The 21,315-nt window shown below is 48.0% G+C and overlaps 1 long non-coding RNA gene across 1 annotated transcript; it reads left to right on the top strand.

Moving 5' to 3' along the window:
* Positions 1-380: 380 nt before the first annotated feature.
* Positions 381-11,653, top strand: LOC142767593 (uncharacterized). The gene is made up of 2 exons (XR_012885008.1): positions 381-531; positions 11,030-11,653. It is a non-coding gene; the product is annotated as an uncharacterized LOC142767593 (long non-coding RNA).
* The last annotated feature ends 9,662 nt before the right edge of the window (positions 11,654-21,315 follow it).

Below are 21,315 nucleotides of genomic sequence, written 5' to 3'. Positions count from 1 at the left end.
GTTCGAGATTGTTTATTTGTTATTTCGTCTTTATTATTTATTGAATGAAAGAGAACTGTTGCCTACAAAGAGTGGTGGAACGCTGATGTTGCGTTGCGCCCCATTACTGGTTGGGGGTACTGTTGTTTCCATCGCATCTACTCATACAAGCAAAGCGTCAAGTCAAGCGGAAGCCGTAAAGACGCCCTTGACTGAATTCCAAACGCGCACCGTGCAGTCGTGTTTTATGATCTGACTGCAGCGCCAGAACACATAGCCTAGCGGATGAAAAAGGCAACACCGAGACGGGGTCGGTAAAAATAGAACGCGATGCTAGCGTCTCACGCCCTGCATCACAGAACGGATTGTGGCCGTGATACAGGGAGGAGGGGGGCGTGCACGCGTCTATTTTCTTCGTGCCACTAACGGCCAATTTCAGCGACTTTGACACGGGCAGTTTGAGCAACGCTGCTTCCTCGGGGTGCACAGTGAACGGTTGTGAAGTGCGAGCAGTCTGTTTTGCCATAGAGTTTCTCACAAATACCGATAGAGGTAAGTGTGGAGTCATCGTCTATGCGAATTTCTTAAGGGGCGATGTTGGAGCGTGTTAGGCAACTACATCCACTACGGACAACTGGTGCTACCTATCGTGATGTTGTGAAACTACTAGCGGTTAAGAGAGTGGCTGCAAGGGGGACGGGAAGATGGTTGGCGAGCGCGAAGCGCTTCACAAGGTATCGGTTATGTAATCTCTTTGAATCGTTAATAAATCAGTTGTTTGTCGTTCAATCAGTCGTGTCATCGTATGCATCAACCGTTGACATGGCGACGAGGACTTAACAACGAACCTATGGCCGACGTAGAACAGAAGACGAAGCGAGAAGATAACGCTGTATGTACCGAGGCTTAGCAACAGCAAGTGCAGCCAGCGACAACGATCAGTATGAAGACCGGCCACACCGAAGTGAAAACCTCCACACTGATCGCGGACGAGGTGGCCTTTGGCACGATTGAGCTGAAGCTTACGACGCCTCAAGGTATTTTCGAAGACAGCATCTCTTCGACTCATTTAACACGCACGGACGCCATCGAAAACCGAACTACGCCGAACGAAAACGCAAACGGAACAACAGAGCTCGCGATGCTCAACACTGCGTTGCAAATGATGACGTGACTTCTCGAAAGGCAGTAGGGAACACCGCCAGGCACATCGAACGACAACGCCACCAGTGCTCAGCTGCAAATAACTACGACACCAGATCTCACGGGAACGCTGCCGACCTATTCGGGAACTGAGTCAGACAACTTCGCTCAGTGGAAGACTGCCGTAGAATCCATGCGCGAGCGGCGCGCATGGACTGAGGAAGAAACAATCAACGCAGGAATCTTGCGACTTAGGGGCCGCGGAGCCGCTTGGCACCAAACTACCAGGCACTTGCAGGCCGACTGGACATCATGGGTGACCGCATTAAAACCTGAATTTGGCAAGCCTCTCCTGTTCTGTCAATGGGTCGCCTACGTCGACGCAAGAGCTCAACGAGAGAACGAAAATATGACAGACTATATGAAAGCACGCCTCCAACGCATCAGACGAGCCTCGTATAAACTGTCCGACGACGATGTGGTCGACTGGCTCATACAGGGAGTATGGTCAACAAGCGTAAAACACATGTTAGCAGCTTTTCACGACCTGTGACGCGGAACTATCCCCGAGTTCTTGCACTACGCCCAACAGCTGGATAGACGGGATGTTGGAATCAGCAACAAAAAAAACCTCTGGCGGTCAGCACATCGTCAAAGCTCAGCAAGAGAAATGCAGCTGAACCATCTACCATAATGACACCAAAGTATGCACGCTTGCCGGCCGACACGTGCGCACATTGCAAAAGGAAAGAACATAGAGCAACCGACTGCCCTGATCCAGACACACGCACAGGAGATGAAAAAGCAGCAGCTGTGCGACGTCGCTAAGCGAAACGCTCACCACAAGGCATCAATAGGGTCGCCATCACAGAAACGAGTGGGCGAAGGATAATACTACTACAGGCCAGTGTAAATGACTTCACATTACAAGAACTTTGGGACACAGGCTCTGCAGTAACACTCTTCGACGAGCAGTTTGCACAAAAGCACAATTTGGAGGTTGCTGCTGACGTGGACTGTGTATTGAGTGGTCCATTTGGCAACTCGTGCAAGCCAACCTGTGTGACTCAAGTGGGGATCTCCATCGGTGAATCCTGTGCTACAGTAGAAACTAAAGTGATCATGAATCTTCCATACGAAGTCATGGTAGGCCTTAACTGGAGACAGGCCATTCCGTTTGACTATATTGAACGCTATGATAATGGCATTCACAGGATCGAGTTCATACAGAAACTGAAAAAAAATGTCGGTATATCAACCTGAAGTGACTCGGACGCACAACCGTCTCTCTCAAATTTCGTGACAGAACTGAGCACGGAAAACCCCGTAAAGAGCGAAGGCATCAAATATTCCAAAGAAATGTCCAGCCGACAAGACGTCCACTCAACAGACGTCATCGAAGTGTGTGGAGCCATTGACGCGAAGACAACAGTGACACGTGAAGTGCCCCAACTGCTATCAGCGGAAGAAATCGCCCAGTTGATTCAATGTAAACCTGTTCCCGAATATTTCACAGAGAGTCAAACAAAGATGTTGAAATCGTCTCTGCTGAAAAACGTTAATGTCTTCACCCACACTGACATTGACTCGGGTCTGTGCACACACGTCAAACATGCTATTGAGCTCACTGACCAAAAGCCGGTCAGGATGCAGCCCTACAGCACAAGCGATGCCAACAGTAGATTCATCCGGGAAGAAACACAAGAGTGGATCAGAAGAGGTATTATCCGCCCTTCAATGTCCGCCGACGACTCCCCTGTAATCGTTGTCGACCAACCACATCATGAGACTACACCGAAACGATTGTGTGTGGACTATCGATTTTTGAACGCGAAGACGGTCAAGTGAGCCTACTCGATGCCAAAAGTCAACACACTCATTCGGAAAGTGGCCGGATCACAATATCCGTCAAAGCTGGATGTCAACAAAGCCTTCTTGAACATACCACTACGCGAAGAACACATTTCTAAAGCTGCTTTCGTGACAAAACATGAACACTTCGAACCACTACGACTGCTTTTTGGCCTATACACAGCACCCGCAACAATGCAGAGCGTCATGAGTGAAGGTCTTCAAGAACTCGTCGACAGTGGTCATGTGTACATCGATGACGTGTGTATCTTCACTGACACTATTGAGGAACACATTGAAGTGCTTGACAAGGTACTGAAGGCTCTTCATGACTTAGGACTGCGTGTGGTATACGGCAAGTGTATGCTTGCAGAAAAGCAGATACCATTCCTTGGATTTCTCATATCACAAGAAGGAGTGACGATCGACCCTCAACGCATTGCAGTGATAGAGAACTACACGGCGCCGAAAACATAAAGCGAAGCAAGGTCATTCCTTGGACTCGCATCCCATTACCGCAAGTACATAAAAGACTTCGCAAAAATTGCTCGGCCACTGACACTTCTCACGAAAAAAGATGCCATCGTTCAGTGGACGCCTGAATGTCAAGGTGCCATGCACACGCTGAAGGAACGACTGACAAAGTCACCTATCTTGGTGACGTTCAACCCAAACCTGCCGACACAAGTACATGTCGACGCCTCCCACACAGCGCTCGGAGCAGTCCTTACGCAGACACACGGTGACACCACACAAGTAGTGGAATATGCAAGCAAAAATGTCTCCGACAGCAACAGCCACAAGCATTCGACGGAACTTCAGGCAATCGCAGCTCACTGGGCCATAACCGAACGTTTCCACTGTTACCTGCAAGGACTAGAACATTTCGAGCTCATAACAGGCGATTTGGACGCATTGTCCTAGACCTGTCCACATACCATCTCACTGTGCGTCACACATCCGGCAAGACAAACACCGTGGCAGACACACTATCGAGAATGGTGAACGCAGTGTTTGTGCTGAGGGCAAATGATTCACGTCTGTGTGAAGTCCAGCACAAAGATGCAAAACTGGTCACTATTATCAAAGACATCGAAGCTGTTACTGAAACGGGAAACCAAAGCCAAGCTGGCAAAAGCTACCAGATTGTTAATGGCATGCTCATGCACAGTATAACCCAACATGGGAAGACATTACAACGGGTTGTCATGACCAAATCGCTATATTCTGCTTTAATGCAAAGTCACCACGATCATGCTGGTCACGGAGACGCCCTGCGAACGAAGTCCAAACTATCCAAACGTTACTACTGGCAGAATATGGACCAGGGCATCGCACAATATGTGAGATAGTGCCGGGTGTGTCAGCAGCACAACCACGCAACGGGTGTGCAACCAGGAACACTCAACCCAAGGGAGGCGCCACAAACACCCTTCCACACAGTGGGCATTGACCATTTGGGGCCAATCAACACAGCTGACGAGAACAAATATGCCATAACAGCTGTAGACGCAGCTATGAGGTTCATTGTCACACGGGCAGTGCCGAGCAAGTGTGCATCACATGTGATCCAATTCATTGAAGAAAAGATTGTCACTAAATTCGGAGTTCCAAAAACCTAATCAGTGACAATGACAGCGCGTTCACATCGAAGAAAACGAATGACTATCTACGTCATCATCACATCGAACACACGCTCACAGTGCCCTACACCCCATGGGCAAACGGACTTGAGAGAGCCAACGGTCGAATTCTCCCACCTTTACGCAAGAATGTCAATGGAGACGTCGACCACTGGAGTGAATACCTTGCAAAAACCACCTACGAAGTCAACGCACAGTCTCAAGCTGGACTCAAGATTTCACCATTCGAACTGTTGTTTAATTACACACCCCGAAGGATAATTGACAACCAGCTGAAGGTAGACATCCATGAGCCCCAACAACACATCGAGATGGTCCGGCAAGAAGCATTTGACAACATAACAGCCTACCTAAACGGTATGAAAACTAAACACGACCGAAAGCGTCCGCGAGCACCCTAAGAAGTAGGTGATCAAGTCTGGTACGAGACATCATCCAAAGCCGGGAAGTTTGATCCTTGGTACGACAGACCATACACGATTACTGACCGCGACAAGGAAACTTTACGATCACCAGAAGGAAGAACAATCGCACAGAAACAAGGCTGGCCAGCGCAACGCAGTTAAAGTGCTTTCTTGAGAAAACACAAGACACAACTGCACAACTGCACGATGACTCTGCGCAATCCACTCAAGCACCGTTAGCTACTGATGACCGGCGCAGACTGAGAAAACCACCACGTTGGCTTCAACATTTCGTCACGGATTAATAATGCGAGGACGCATTACTTAGGAGTCTGGTTGTGTTAGGCAATTACATCCGAATGGATGGATGGATGTATGTGGCTTTACCCTTCAGATCGGGCGGCGGCTAACGCCACCTAGCCGTGATACTTAGTAAACTAACCACTAGATTTATCTTTTTTTTTTCCTTTAAATAGTAAATTTGGACGAGCACTTTGCAGTGAAGGGCTTAATTTTCACTCGTGCCTTGACTTTAGCCACCAATCAGATAACCTCCTTCTAGATAACCTCCTTCAGTTAAGTCTACCCGCTTAAAGTCTATTTGGCCCTCCCTGTCCCTAAACCCCAGTGCTTTGAAAGACTCTGTGCCATCATCCTGAACTATAGGGTGAAGCCCTTTACAGAACATTATCAAGTGTTCGGCAGTTTCTTCTTCCTCTCCACACGCACTGCATACTGTGTCTACCACTTCGTATTTGGCCTGATATGTCTTCGTTCGCAGTACTCCCGTCCTGGCCTCAAACAGTAGAGAAATACCCCGAGTATTATCATAGATCCTTTCTTTGGCAATTTCTTGCTTAAAAGTTCGATAGATCTCTAGTGCGGACTTCTTAATCATGCCAATTCTCCACATGTTAAGTCTCCGTTTCCTACACTTTCTTCTTAACCCATAGGTCTTTTTGGTTTGGCCACGTGCTGTTTTCTAAGTATTTACCAGTAAATTTCCTGGTTCGCCTCCTCCATTTTGTATCGACATTCTTCATGTACAAGTAGCTGAAAACCTTCCTAGCACGACGCTCCTCCCCCATTTCTCTCAGTGACTTCTCAAATTTTATCTTGCTGCTAGCTTCCCTGCCCTCAAATGACGTCCATCCCATATCACCTTGTACTCCCTGATTTGGTGTATTCCCGTGAGCTCCTAAAGCAAGCCTATCTATTCCACGTTGCTTAATGTCTAATCTTGCTTGAACTTCTGAACTCATGCACAAGACCGCACTGCCGAACGTCCGCCCAGTAACCATGACCCCTTTCCATATTCCTCTCACAACATCATACCTATTGTAATTCCACAGTGCCCTATTTTTCATGACTGCTGCATTCCTGTTACCTTTAGACGTCACGTATATTTCGTGTTCCCTCAGATACTCGGTCCCATTGCTTATCCATACGCCCAGATATCTGTATTTATCTGTTTTCTCTAGCGTGAACTCCTGTATTCTAAGTTCACTACCTTCGTTGTCATTGAAAATCATGACTGCTGATTTTTCCTTACTGAATCTATATTCTAACCCATCTCCCTCATTACCGCAGATGTCCATCAATCTCTGCAAATCTTCCTTGTTGTTGGCCATTAGCACTATATCATCTGCGTACATTAATGCTGGTAGTGCTTGATCAATAAGTTTTCCTTGTTTGACTCAAGAGAGGTTGAAGCCCAGTCCACTTTCCTCTAATTTTGCCTGTAATCTTTGTAGGTACATCATGAATAATAAGGGTGACAGGAGGCACCCCTGCCTAAGCTCCGTTTTACCTTTGCAGGCTTGGATACCTGTTTTTCCCACTTTATAACTACCTTGTTACCTTTAGAGATACGCTTTAAAAGATTAGTGACTACATGTTCCATGCCTAGTGTGTCCAGTATTCCCCACAATTCCTCTTGAACCACGATATCGTGCGCTCCCTTGATATCCAAAAATGCTAGCCGCAGGGGCCTGTGTTCCTTTTCTGCTATTTCGATGCACTGCGTCAGTGAGAACAGATTGTCTTCCAACCTCCTGTGTTTCCGAAACCCATTCTGCAGTTCCCCCAGCACCCCCTCATCTTCTATCCATGCCTGCAGTCTTTCCTTTAAAATCTGCATCGCCAGCCTGTAGACCACTGATGCCACTGTTATGGGACGGTAGTTGTTTATGTCAGCTTTCTCCCCCTTTCCTTTATATATCATGCTCATCCTGCTAAGTTTCCATCCATCGGGAAGTTCGCCATCGATTATTATTTTGCTCACTGCCTCTCTCAAAGCCTGCTTAGACTTCGGACCTAATTTCTTTATCAGCCTGATTGGAATGCCATCTGGGCCTGTTGATGCACTACTAGGAACCCTTTTCTCAGCCCTTTCCCACTCTCGTTGTGAAAATGGAGCCATTGCACCACTTGATTCGTCCTTGTCTATTGTGGTGCATGAAGTACTTCTTTGTTGAAATTTTTCTGTCACCCTTGTTCTTATATATTCAATAGCTTCGTATCTTCTAGCCTAGCACCTTGGGCTGTAGTTATGAAACTCTGCTCTAGGCTCGTCTCATTTCTTAGGGAGTTTAGATGGTTCCAAAATTTCGCAGCTGCCTTTCTATCTTTTTTATGTACTTCTGCCAGCCACTGAGCTCCCTTTCTTCTAATCTTTTCATTGATCAGAAGGGATGCATCCCTTCTACAGCCTTGAAAGGTTTCCCATTTACTTTCAACATCATCTGTCGGTTCACCCCACTGCTTAGCATGTCTGTGTTCCCTAGAGGCTTCCTGACGTTTTGCTATGGCTCTCTTAACTTCCTCATCCCACCAACTTTTGGGTTTGTGTCTTCTTTTCCAGGATGGCTTGTCACGCGTCTTAGCAAGCTCTAGCTCAAAGAGTCTAATTATATTCGTGTATGTCCACACTGTCTTATTATCCTCCATGATTACTTTCTCAATTTGTTTAGTGGCTATTTCAATTTGCCTTTCTGCATAAAAGTTTTCCTGTAGTTGCTCATCTTGTCTCCTTCCCACTTTCACTGCTCTTCCAAAACTTAGCTTGATACGTTTGTGATCGCTACCCAGACTTCTGGAGCCACCTTCATCTATGTGCCTTCCCCTGAGCTTATCATACATCCTATGTGACATCAGTGCATAATCTATCGTCGACTGAAGCCTTCCTACCTCCCATGTTATGTGCCCTTCACACTTCTCGGTACTGTGGCAAATGATAAAATCAAGCCTTTCACACATATCCATGATCATTTTGCCTGTCGGATCGGTATACCCATCTATATCTTCTATGTGCGCATTCATGTCTCCTATTATAACTATGTAGTCTCTTTGAATCGTTAATAAATCAGTTGTTTGCCGTTCAATCAGCCATGTCATCGTTTGCATCAACCCTCAACAAGCGCTGAGAATGACGGGGCTTGTGTAAGCTGGCGTTGAGCGAGGCTTCGGCTCAAAAGCGAATACGACTGCGTAAATAAAGCTTCTCTAAAACAAAACGTTTATAAGCGGATTATATTCTAAAATAAAGTCCACTCACCTCGACGGCACAGCTAAAAGGTGAAGGAAAGAAATACGACATAAACCTCGCGGAAAGAACGCTCGCTTTGTCGTGTACCTGCCAAGTTTAGCGTCCATTGGTTACTTCTTACGCTTAGTAAAATTGTACATCAACGTGGAAGGTTCTAGTGTTAAATACAGCATGTTTGTGTGCACTTACAAAATAAATATCTTACTAAGTGCTCTTTCAATAAGAAATCAATCATTTTAACGTGAAACCAGACGCGTCTTCAAAGTATACGAATTCGAGTAAAGTTTGAAGCTCACGTATCCCGTCATTCCCTTGCATCCAGCAGCTCACTAGCGCTAGATTTCCCTTTAGGTATGATTGTGAGAAACTCTACGGGTTTTACCATAGAGCTTTCTAAAATTAACTAGAGAGCACTTAGGTGCTGCAATCGCTCACCGACGATGAGAATGATGAGTAGCACACGGATTTGCCTAATCGTCGTACTTGCGGGCGGCAAATCGTACTTGCGCCTTCGTTTATTGTTGGTTTCGGTTTCGTTTTGAGGGTAAAAATGAACCTTTTTTGAACTTCGTGACCCGATTCCAAATCGTAAGCCTAAAAGAATAAGGTAGTGAAGCCCAACCGCTGAACATTTCCTGATTTTTGTTTCGAGAGAAGACAGCTCCAAGCGACACGGACACCCACGGAGCCAGAAGCAGGCCAGAAGTACGAAGATTAGATAAATATGTGTACTACCCACTATTTCCATGCTCGCTGAAGTGCCATGCGTGGCACCTCCCATAGATACTATTGCCAGAGTTCCCTCTTGTGTATATTGGGGAACTCTATGGGTTTTACTGCCAAACGCTGCCTGCGTCGGCCTTGCGAGGCGAGAGAGATTGGAGAGGAAGGGGGGGGGCACAGTTGGCACTAGACTCGACCATGCGCATTTGGGGTGTAGACGACACCACCGACGCCGGATTTTCGAGTAGGTGAGGCTATAAACTGCTCCGCATGTAAAAGGACAGGCTGGATAGAAAGAATGCTGTTTTTGTTACAGCACACTTTCTGTTTACCCTATCCTACTTTTTAAGTGTGAATAGACTCTATAAGCGACCCCAAACCTTCCACCGCCGTCGGTGGCGTCCGCAGTCTTCTCTCTATCTTTAAAAGAAAGAGGACTTGGCGGGCCGCAGCGCGACGCTCTACCGAATAAGCCATTGACGCGACGCTGATATCGGTGTCAGCAACGCGCCTTATACCCCCTCCCCCTTCGCTCGCTCCTCCGCTCTCCTCACTCGCTGCAGCTGCGCGCGCACCCCTCTCTCTCGCGCGCCCGCCTTCTCTCTCAGTCTCCCTTCGAGAGCGGGTGGTGAGGGGGAGTAAAGTTAAAATCCGTTGGCATTCGCCAGTGAGTTAACGTAAACTCCCCCGTGTGATGAAATTGCGATTCCCAAGAACCATTGCATCATAAAGGCACCATAGTGTGATTAATAAATATAATAGCGCGAATAATTAAATACCCCTCATAGCATCACCCCATATATTCGCACTTAATCATGTTCACCCTCGGGGAAATGCTTGGGAGTTTTTTAAGTTCGTGCGCTGACTAAGCTCGTCAATATCACTACACACCTTCTAGCCAAGCTTCTACTCTTGAGAATGACTCGGGTTTTGTTTCTCTGACACCAGCAGAATCTACTCCGCTGTACAGATGTGACGAAATGTTCGTCCTTAGTAAATGTTACCTACTTCCATTTCACCAGAATGTCCGTTATGCTGATCCAAAATATGATCTTTCTGCCCTTTTAGGGGCGGAGCTCTTAAAGCCAGGGATCTATTCATGAATGTATTTTTGTGACCAGTTCTTAAACACCTAGTTGTATGACTCACTCAGCAGGTAACGCTAGTGTGAGTGGGTGAGCGAGAGAGAGATAGACGGACAGACAAACAGACAGACAGACAGACAGACAGCCAGACAGACAGACAAGATTGCCAATGACTGCATCGTGCAGCACATGCTTATCAATATGCACTCTGATGTATCCATATCCAGCCTACCACGATCCGAGGGACGTGCATAAACTTAGTGTTTGCAAAGTTCTTACTGCAGTCAGCCTAAGAACCTCTCTTGCTTAATTTCACGGGCCATAATGCCATAGTAATGACGGGACCTCGCAATCCACCCGCATGACAAATAAGAAATGAAAAGAATAAATGAACAAGAACAAAGTAAAAGTTGATTTGTGTAATATAGGCACAGTCTTACGTCTTTCTAATAGTGTGATTGGCTGACTTTTCACAGGAGAGTTACAGTTTACCAATAATCTCCAACCCCTCCCCCAGCTTCACCGACATATCATATTTTGTTCTGTGCATATGGCATGATTTTTTTATTCTGATGCTTCATTTTTCTTTTGCAGCAGCACTTCCAAAATTTCCCTTCCCACTTCCTCGTATTTATTATTTGTTTTTCTTCTCAGGCACTTGATTCCCGTTACAAGCAGCTGAACGAAGTACGACCACCTGATAAAAACGTGGGAGGTCAAGGTCGTCCTCGAAGCCCTAGAAGACCAGTGACAATTCGTGACCAGGACCAAGAGAACAGTCGACGTCAGACAATTCCTGCACTTGGGAACACTCCCACCTTATGGCGATACAGGGCATCGCTTGGAACACTGTTTCGAAATAAATGTTTATTTTTCTCTTTTCTGGCACTACCTGGAGAAGTGGTGCAGTGGCGCACATTCGTCGAGGAAGAACAGCATGCTTGGAAAGCTTGTTTCGGGGAAGATTGCCGACCTGATGAAATGATCTCTCAGTAATTATAAATATGTTACATGTGTGAAGAAGAAGATGTGCCTGTGGCGAATAGTATCGCTAACGCCCGGCTCTCTCGGCTCGTGCTTCGGCTCGCTGCTGTGCTGATCTCTGCTGGACGGTTCTTGACGCTGTTTTGCCGTTGTCGTTATCGACTAATAAACCTCGTCACATTTGGTGGAGAGTGCTGTTCATCCCCGTCGCTACATCCTGGAACTGCGAAGCCGCACGCTACCGCCCGTCATGACTGACAACGCCAACCCATCGGCATCGTCGCCCCAGTTCAACTGCCCCGGCCATCCTAGGCTACGGGACCCGAAGGTCTTCAGCGGTGCGGATGAACCGACGTGGAAGACTGGCTTGAGCACTACGAGCTGGTGAGCGCCAATAACAACTAGGATGAAGCCGACAAGCTTGGCCATGTCATATTTTATCTCACCGGCGTCGCAGAATTGTGGTTTAACAACCACAAACACAACATCCCCACATGGAGCGTCTTCAAGACGTCATGTGCTGAAGTGTTTCGTCAGCCGGCTGTCCGCAAGCAGCGGGCAGAACAGCGCTTGCGCATCCGCTCTCAGCAGACTGGCGAAAATTTCACCAGCTATATTGAGGATGTCGTCGACCTTTGTCGACGCGCGAATGGCACCATTCCCGAGTCCGACAAGGTCAAACACATCCTTAAGGGCATCGACGATGGGGCATTTCAAATGCTCTTGGCTAGAAATCCGAGCACAGTTTCTGAAGTCGTCAGCTTATGTCAGAGCTCTGACGAGTTGAAGAAGCAACGCTCTCTGACTCGACAACCTCAGCGTGTTGGTGAGTCGATGTCCAGTTTCGACACCATGCCTGACAATTCACCATTGCTTCAGCAAGTCCGAGCTTTCGTCCGTGAGGAAGTCACCCGCCAACTTTCTCTAGTGCCTTTTGCTCACGAGACCACCACCTGCCTACCCGCCCCGCTTGGCACTGCTATATCAGAAGAGGTTGCACAAGCTGTTCCCCTTGCGCACTACGAGCCGCCTCTATCTAGCCGTGTCCACTGCCCGCGTGTCGCACAGACGGTAGGTGCCCCTGTCGCCTATCCACCAGCGATTCAGCCTGTGGCCCCACCCCTAACGTATGCATCGCAGCCTGTGGCTCCTCCTGTCGCCTGTTCGCAAGAGATGCAGCCCGTAGCCGCACCGCTCACAAATGCAGACGCTGTGCGTAGGCTTCCGCAACCGCCCTACACCACGCGCTCACAGCGCGCACACCCGGCTGCTTATATTACACCTTGGGCGGCACCACCAGTCGCCAATCCATGGAGGACGCCCGATAACCGACCGATTTCCTACGCCTGCTTCACTCTCGGACACATTGCCCGCTACTGCCGCCGTTGACCTCAGACGTTCGGCAACAATGCCCGGTCGTCGCAACCCGGCAGCCAATCCTTCGACCAATACGGACCGGTGTCGTCATCTCGCTATGCCCCTACTGACCACCTTGACTTTCAGCCGCAGCGCGCACCGTCTCCTCGTTGGCGATCGCCCTCCCCCATGCGTCGCCGGCCCGGACCTTCCGAACAGGAAAACTAAGTACCGCAGTTCAAGAGGCAAGAACTGCGCCGTTTTCGAACTGTCTAAGCCCTCGCCCCTCTCCTGCTAACGTGGTCGCAGTAACTGTTGAAGGTTATTGTACTTTCGCCCTTGTGCACACCGGCGCTGCTGTTTCTGTTATTGCCGCTAATCTCTGCCGTTTATTGCGCATAGTCACGACACCGCTTCCGGGACTGTCGCTTCACACCGCAAGCGCACAGAAAGTAACGCCTCTCGCAGCATGCACTGCAAGAGTGTCCATCAAAGGCAATCTTTACATCGTGGAATTCATTGTTCTCGCTGTCTGTTCGCATGACGTCATCCTCGGGTGGGACTTCCTATACCGCCATAATGCCGTCATCGACTGCACTCGCGCCGAAGTTGTGTTTTCACCCTTGTGTGATGTCCCATTACTTAACGCTCTTCATCAGCCGGCGAAGTTGCTCGTTCGTGAAGATACTGATATTCCACCTGGAAATTTTGCCCTTGTTCCCGTTTCATGCAACGCCCACACTGACGCTACATGCCTTTTTATGCCTTCCGATATCTTCAAGAATCGTCGAGCTTTGCCGCTGCCTTTCGCAACAATTGATCTTTCCACCGGAAGAAGCAATATGTTCGTAAGCAATCCGCTTTCCACACCTGTCACTTTGCTTGCGGGGGAATGTTTCGGCCGCTTGCAGGATCTCGACCCTTCGGCATGGTTGATGTCCCGGATGACTACTGCGACCACCCAAAATCACTGTCGGCACTCGAGGAGTCGTCCAAGGATACGTTTTCTAGTGCCATTGCCGACACTCTCACTCCCACCGAACATGCCGACCTGCTGGATCTTCTGCAAGAGTTCGGGAGTTCTTTCGATGTGTCGCAGCCTCAACTGGGCCGCACGTCACAAGTCAAACAACATGTTGACACCGCCCTACACCAACCACTGCGTCAAAGACCATACCGTGTCTCCGCTGAAGAGCGCCGCGTCATCAATGATCAAGTCAAAGATATGCTTCGTAGAGACGTTTTGACCATCTCACAGTTCCTGGGCATCTCCTGTCGTCCTCGTGCGTAAGAAAGACAGATCTATCCGATTTTGCGTGGACTATTATCGTTTGAACAAGATAACCCGCAAGGACGTCTATCCTTTGCCGCGCATTGATGACGCCATCGACACCCTTCACGGAGCGGAATTTTTCTTGTCGCTTGATTTGCGGTCTGGCTATTTGCAATTCCCAATGGCTGAAGCCGATCGCCCCAAAACGGCATTTATTACACCAGACGGACTATACGAGTTTAACGTTATGCCCTTTGGGCTTTGTAACGCGCCTGCCATGTTTGAACGTCTTATGGATAATACGCTACATGGCCTCAAGTGGAATATGTGCCTCTGTTACCTCGATGATGTCGTGGTTTTCTCCCATGATTTTCCTACGCACCTCCTTCGCCTCAGGCACGTTTTGACTTGCCTGACCAACGCTGGCCTGCAGCTTAACCTGAAAAAATGCCGCTTCACTGCACGCGAGCTCGTCATACTAGACCACATCGTGTCTAAACACGGCGTATTAACTGACCCGGCAAAACTTCGAGCAGTCGCAGAATTTCGTAAGCCGACGACCATGAAATAACTTCGAAGTTTTGTAGGCCTATGCTCGTATTTCCGGCGCTTTGTTCGCAATTTTGCATCTATCATGTCACCCTTAACCCAGCTTCTTCGCGGTGACGTGAACCTCTCCTCCTGGTCCCCTACATGTGACATTGCCTTCACTACTCTACGCCGTCTGCTCACCTCCCCACCTATTCTTTGCCACTTCGACCCGACGGCTCCTACCGAAGTGCACACCGACGCCAGCGGCGTCGGGCTAGGCGCTGTCCTCGCTCAACGAAAGCCCGGCTATTCAGAATACGTTGTAGCCTACGCTAGCCGCACTCTCACGAAAGCCGAAACTAATTACAGCGTGACAGAAAAAGAGTGTTTGGCTCTGGAGTGAGCGCTTGGAAAATTCCGCCCATACTTATACGGCCACCCGTTCGCTCCAGTAACTGATCACCACGTGCTTTGCTGGCTCTCCACTTTGAAAGACCCTTCTGGCCGCCTTGCGCGAAGGGCACTCCGCATCCAGGAGTACGACATTCGCGTCGTATACCGCTGCGGACGCAAACACTCTGACGCTGATGCCCTGTCCCGCTCACCTTTATCACCAGATCCGACGTGCGGAAACACTCGCCTCGAGACCTTGACATTGCTAAATCTCGACTCGATTGCCACCGAACAACGTCGTGACCCATGGATCGCATCTCTTATCGAATATCTATCCGGAAGCCCAACCTTCCAGTATCTCGATCCCTCCGACGTCAAGCTTTCCATTTCGCCATCCGCGATCAACTCCTTCATCGACGCAACTACGCTCCCGATGGCCGCCGGTGGCTACTGGTCATTCCACGCACTTTACGATCACAAGTATGTGCCTCTCTTCACGACGATCTGCAATGTGGCCACGCCGGGGTGTTCGAAACATATGAACGCCTTCGCCATCGCTATTACTGGCGCGGCATGTATAATTTTGTACGCGAATTTGTGCAGTGCTGTCCTGACTGCCAGCGACGCAAATCAACAGCGTCACGAGCGACTGGCGCATTGCAGCCACTTCCATGCCCTGCTAAGCCATTGGATCGTGTCGGCGTTGACCTCTACGGCCCCCTTCCATTGACATCAAATGGTAATCGGTGGATTATAGTGGCAGTTGACCACCTGACACGATCCGCCGAAATAGCCGCTTTGCCGAGCGCTATAGCTCAGGATGTCGCCTCTTTCATTTTACGTCGCTTTATCCTTCAACAAGGTCCATCTCGAGAGCTCCTTAGTGACAGAAGCCGCGCTTTCCTCTCCGAGGTCGTCGAAACTCTGCTTTCGAAATGCCACGTCATTCATCGGAAAACGACAGCATACCACCCGCAGACTGATGGGCTAACGGAACGGTTCAACCGCACGCTGGATGATATGCTCTCAATGTACGTGGTATCTGATCATAGCAACTGGGATCGTGTTCTCCCATACGTCACATTCGCATATAACACCGCAGTTCAAACCACCACGGGATTCTCACTTTTCTTTCTTCTTTATGGACGCGAGCGTTTCCATACAATCGACACCCTACTACCCTACCGGCCTGACGCTTCCGAGTGCCCACCTGTCTCCGATGCTTCTCGACAAGCCGAAGAGTGCCGCCAGCTCACCCGTGCGTTCACCTCAAAAGAGCAGCAACGCAAGAAAGAACACCATAGCACCACCCTTTCAGATCCCAGCTATGCCCCAGGGTCTCTTGTGTGGCTCACAATCCCACACTAAAAACCGGGACTGTCCTCGAAACTTGTCCCCCGGTGCGAGAGGCCTTACACCGTTTTTGAGAAAACCTCTTCGGTTAATTTCCTAATTGAGCCAGTTTCCAGATCGGATGACATGCGGCGGCGCGCACGTGACATCGTCCATGTTTCCCGACTGAAACAATACCATGAGCCTCTGCCTGAAACTTCTTGCCAGGATGGCTCATTTTTCAGCAGGGGCGATTGTGACGAAGAAGATGTGCCTGCGGCGAGCAGCATCGCAAACGCCTGGCTTTCTCGGCTCGTACTTCGGCTCGCTGCTGTGCTGACCTCTGCTGGACGGTTCTTCACGCTGTCTTGCCGTTGTCGTTATCGACTAATAAAACTCGTCACACATGCCTCACTTCGAAGGGCATCTTTTTCGTTTCATAGAATACTGCTATGTTGCATTCTTGAAATGCCAATTATTTTAATTTTAAACCCAAGAGATCTCAGATGAGAAATAGGCCAGTAGAGTTCCAATACAGTGATACAGTACTAATACACAAACAGAATGCCAATAAGCAGATATACGACCAATACACCAAAATACCATTACACTAATAGGCATAGAGGTCTAATAGACCACAATGCCACTCACATGTCCATACAATACCAAGAGACCGTGATGCAAGGTAGGCTCGCAACTATAGCAGCCAGTCTCTGAGGAGGACAACGAAGTAGTTCTGTGTGCGCGTGCTCTGGTGCTCGCGTTTCTGGCTCTTGGGTTACGAAAGTAAACGCCCTATTTTGCACCTGCATACCTGTGTCTTTGTGACATTTTCTAGTGGAAGTGCGGGGTACCGGGGCACGGTAGATGATACGGTCCCCTGAGAGCACCCCTGACGCAAGCCCGTCGAGTATCTCAGCCGAACTTACCCCTGTGCACGTACGTTCCAGCCGTCGTCTCCAGGGACTCGAGCCACAGCACGGTTTGCTGCCTAAACGTCAGAGGACTATGAATCAAACACCACCTAACGTCACCACGCCAGCACCAGTGCACCTGGTTATCAACCAGCCCAAGACGCCGAAGGCATTTCATGGAGCTGCTTTTGAAGACGCCGACGACTGGCTCGAGCATTTCGACCGGGTCGCCGTCATCAACGATTGGACTCCAGAGCGTAAGCTACGCTATGTGTACTGCTTCCTGGAGGACTCCGCGAAAACGTGGTTTGAGAACCATTAAGCAGCGCTTACGTCATGGGATGAGTTTCACCGGCAGTTTCTCAAGGCCCGAGAGGACAGGAAAGAAACAGCGGAGCGTGCTATAGAGGCACGGACTCAAGGCCCTAACGAAAGGGCGATGACTTACATACAGGACATGGATAGACTTTTCAGGCGTGCGGAGCCCTCCATGTCCGAATCCAAGAAAGTTCGCCACCAATTGCGTGGTGTTAAAGAAGAGATTTTTGGCCTGATTCAAAATCCGCCTGCGACACTAGCGGAATTCCATGAAAAAGCCACTGCCATGGAGAAGGTCCTTCAACAGCGTGCCAGGCAGTATAACCGTGGTGTACCCCGAGTGAGGTCACTTCTGTCACTCTCGGCAATGACATCAGCGCGTTGCGAGAGCTTATCAGAGCTCTCAATAAGGAAGGGCTACAAAAGATGCAGGCGACTGCTTCACCTGTACAGCAGCTCTCTATTGCCGAGATGGTACGCGCCGAGCTATGGCAAGCCGTTCACGCTCCCCAACCGTCCGAGGCGCCGCAACAGAGGCACTGCGTAAAGATGAGCTACGCGGAAGCAGTGCGACGTCCTCCATAGTGCAGTTCAACCAGCGTATTTTACACCAATTAGCGACACGCTCAGCAAATGGAGGTAGGCTTCCGTCCTCGCAGCTCACCGTTGATCGCCGAAGAAAGACCGAGAAAGAGTGACATCTGGCGTACACCCGACCACAGGCCCCTTTGTTTCCACTGCGGGGTAGCCGGACATGTCTACCGAACATGTCCATACCGTCGGGTGGTTCTCCATGGATTTTCGCCTAATGCCCCTCATCCACGACCTGGCGAGCGACCACTGGAAATTGAGAGTTTCATCTCGAATCGTCGCAGTATCGGACATCGGTCGCAAGAGTCTCGCTCGTCGTCGCCTGCTCGCTACAGGTCACCGAGCCTAGCCTATTCACGCAGCGCTCCGAGACGCCGTTCACCCAGTTCTGCAAGTCGGGAAAACGTATTTGATTGCAAAGGCTAGCGGCTGGTTAGGCGGTGCTATAGAAAATGTTCAGCTAGTGATGATTTCCTCATTTTCAAGCTTCATTTTGGATTTTTTTCAGACTGTTGTGCTGGTCATTTCGCCAAATGTCTTCTTTGGCTTGCTTAATTGATGAGCATAGTGATCGTTGTCGCTACACACGCTACTTAAACGCTTTGCCTGTCTGATGAATATTTCTTCTTTGCCGTGTCATAGATGATGGCTTGTGTAGTCAATGTATTATAGTTGGCTATTTGTTGGCATTGTGTAGAGCGTAGCCTCTGATTTCTCTGTAAAAGAAAGAACTCCAAGACAGCCCCATTAAGATGCGCATCACTAGAATTCACCACTGAAGATTAAATTTCACCAAACATGTTAGCAGCAGAACAACGTTGTAAACCAAACCAAGATCTCTTGTTTTTTTTTCTTTTTGTCCAGTTCGACTTGGGGTGGAGTCCACTTCTCCTGCACACCCTTCCCCCTCAAAATTTCACTTGCATCTGCCCTGTTCATTTTCCCTTTATGACTGGCATTGCCTGCTATATGTTTATGGTGTGGGCAGAGGATTTGTATATTTTTTCATACCTCACAATAAAGAATGTTTCAATAGATACCGTCATATCTAAGAAGTTATTTTGGTGAAAGGGTGGCAGATGGTAAATTTACTACTAGGGTGAAACTTCTTACAATTGCCAATTCTTGCGATTGTCATGAATCCATGTCAGAAAGGAGGCTAGCGGCAAAGCTATTGAATGTATTCTTCAAAATGATTCTATTTTCAATAACATCAGTGTTACCTCAAGACAACTTATCCACTGAAAGATCAAAAAACTACATTTAAACCGAAAAATGCACGTGTTAGTATCTGTTTATGATAGAGTTGTAAAGAACAAGTGGAATAAATGTCATGTTTTACACCATTGAACCCATTCGTTGAAACTGTGGAAGGAAACTCTGGAGAGATTTAAAGGCCTCTACTGCTGTAGTCTCGAGAAGTTTGGTTCCCTTCACTGCAGCAATGCGGCATGGGTGAAATCACAATGTACCAACTCCGTACTCCCAACAACAGTTTGCTGTGCAGCTTTGCACTTGGTTGACAAGCTTCTTGTTTGTATTTTATGAAAGCATTACAAGAATACTAAAGAGAAACAGTGACCTTGTTTAGATTGACAAGTTGCACTCTGAGAGCTCTAATGTCAATGTCATATGTTTCACTATCCTAAGTTCAATATGAGCGGAGAAAATTAAGGTTGAAGTTTCACTATTGAAAGTTGTGCGGAAATGTCTTCGTGACGTCAAAAGTTTTTAAATGTATTTTTCATAACTTTGCCATTCGCCCTGTGATATTTTCTGAAACTTCGTATCCTTCGTCTATGACACCCACAGATGACAATTTCCTTCATTTTTATCGATTATAAGCTGGGTAAAACCCAGCAACCGCCATCAAAATAATGAAGTCATTGTGTTTGGTGAGACATTTTCTTTGCCCAGTTTCGCACTTGCCAAGCGTCGTGTCGTGGTAAGAGTGGTGTTGCGAAATCATACTTCAATAGTATGCTAAAAATTATTTCGCTCTTTAGTCTCCCTTCAACCCCCGAAGAAAAAAAATTAACAAGAATGATTTAGAGTAGCTCACCTGGCCCAAAGACAAATGAAAGTCAGTGTAGTTGTATTGTTAGGTGTATCACATCTCAATACGTATCATCCTAGGAGGATGAAAGATAGGAAGCATGACACAGTGGACAATTTTGCAAACAGTCACACATTACATGTACATTTAAATGAGCCCATGCACTGCTTTTCTCAAACAAGCAAAAAAAAATATGCTGTCTCACAAGTCTGCAGCACTGTGGTACCTTGTGAGGCGAAGTTCATACGCCCGAGCAGAGCCCTATGAAAATGTCTTTAAACAATTTAACTGTTGTGCGCTACGTTAAAAAAATTTTGCAGTCAAGATAACTGGGTCATTAGCCACTCATTGCTACAAAAGAAGTGACACGTCTAGTTTTTGTGTCGGTACTCTCTTATCATTATTTACTAACTGAATTGGAACAACCGCTAAACAACGCACATCGCCTTTTGAAGGGATCTATTGACAAACAAAAGAATTAATTATGGCCGTTGGATAGACGCTGATAAAAACAGAAGCAGGCACGCTTTCTTCAGCTGTAGGTTGATGGTACTGTAGCCAGTCGCTGCTGAGCGCAGGCCACGTGCTCACGTTTTCCCTTTCATAAAGGATGACAGCGTATAGCCATGCTGACTATGCTGGTATGACGAGGAAAGTCTGTCCCCACAAGCTCAAAGGCTACACATGGCTGAAGATTGCCCTCATTCACACAACTTGTTTGATGGACATGCGAGTTTCACCATGGTGAACTAAACCTTGAAACAGTGCAAACGTATTTCGTATGCTGTGTATCTCCTGTTTGCGTAGGGGTACAAGTTTCCAAGTTCTTAGTACTTTAAAATGAGAGATTCACACTGGTCCAAGCACTACCTACAACTTCATTCTACAGTAAAATCCTGAGAAATCACTCCCTCGGCGCTGAAAACTGATCTGGAAGGGAGCCCTTTCTTGGTCTCGGACACTTATTCAATATAAAAGGGCTTTCAAGAAAAATGCACGCCTGTGTTTCTAATGAAATGTTGTATTGAATGCACACGCATTTAATGTTTCACAGACCCGAGGAGAATCCTTGTGTGAAATTTCAGGTGTTATGACAAGGCGGGAAAGATGTTCTACAAATGTTCAGACAATTTGTGACAACTCAGAATGCATCCTCGAGGCATCACATTGTAAAAGTGTTTAAAAAATCTTG

This window comes from Rhipicephalus microplus, chromosome 7, assembly GCF_043290135.1.
Source record: "Rhipicephalus microplus isolate Deutch F79 chromosome 7, USDA_Rmic, whole genome shotgun sequence".
NCBI lineage: Eukaryota > Metazoa > Arthropoda > Arachnida > Ixodida > Ixodidae > Rhipicephalus > Rhipicephalus microplus.
Note: the sequence above shows the minus strand (reverse complement) of the source record. Positions and strands in the feature narration are given on the sequence as shown.